Source organism: Propithecus coquereli, unplaced genomic scaffold, assembly GCF_000956105.1.
Source record: "Propithecus coquereli isolate 6110/MARCELLA unplaced genomic scaffold, Pcoq_1.0 Scaffold56, whole genome shotgun sequence".
Classification (NCBI taxonomy): Eukaryota; Metazoa; Chordata; class Mammalia; order Primates; family Indriidae; genus Propithecus; species Propithecus coquereli.
In genome coordinates, this window is record NW_012151507.1 from 6985683 (window position 1) to 6986749 (window position 1067).

The 1067-nt window shown below is 33.5% G+C and overlaps 1 protein-coding gene across 1 annotated transcript in view; it reads right to left on the reverse strand.

Moving 5' to 3' along the window:
- The window catches only part of RC3H1 (ring finger and CCCH-type domains 1), an 81768-nt gene that overhangs the window by 16065 nt on the left and 64636 nt on the right, over nt 1–1067 (reverse strand). The window lies entirely within an intron of this gene.

Consider the following 1067-nt stretch of genomic DNA (forward strand, 5'->3'; position numbering starts at 1 on the left):
GCCTCCCAGTGTGCTGGGATTACAGGCGTGAGCCAGCACGCCAAACAGCAAGGACCAGAACAAGATATGTTCCTTACATAATAACCACAATCCTGCTAAGAAAACTTATTTGACTCTTTGTAAAAACATACACACATTATAAGCTGAGGCAGTATATACAATCGACAAAACAAACTAAATATGATCAAAGAAGCAAAAAGTTGGCTTTTCAAAAAGACAAGTAAAACTGATAATCAAAAAAAAAAAGACTGATAAATTCCTAGCAAGACTAACAAAAAAATTACTAATAACAGAAATGGAAAAATTAGCATCATTATAGACCATATAGAGATTAAAAAGATAGTAAGACAACACTCATTCATAACTATTAGCACTGTCTTATAGAAATACAAAGAAGATGACTCTCCAATTTATGGTTTATTGTCCTGTGGTACCATCAACCAGTTCTCTTTTTGAAGCAACCTATTTCATCGTCCTTGTTTTTGTTCTGACTTTCACTACCTATCACCACCTGTCTTTCTGATTCTTTAAACCAACTTTACTATCCTGTTGGCTTCCTCATTATTGAGTTAAATAAATATTTAACATGTCTCACTTATTCAAAAAAAATTCCAAAACCAGGAATAGAAGGAAACTTCATTAATCTGATAAAGATTATCTACCAAAAAACCTACAGCAAACATCATAATGGAGAATTAATAAAAGATCCATCTACTCAAAGATCAGAAATGAGTCAAGAATACCTGTTATCATCACTTTTATTCAGCATTACACTGAAGTGCAACGAGATGAGAAAAAAATCAAAAGGGGAAAAAAGTTATTATACAGAGGACATGATTGTGTGCACCGAAAATCCAGAAGAATACACTAACAAATATTAGAATTAATAAGGAAATTTAGCAAGCCTGCTGAATAGAAGGGTCGGTGCATGAAAAACTATTTAATTTCTCTATATTAGTAACAAATAGAAAATGAAATTTCGAAAAGAATTCTACTTAAGGAGTGCAATGCGCACTACCCGAAGGATGGACATATTTGAAACACGGACTTGGGGGGGGGAACCAAGG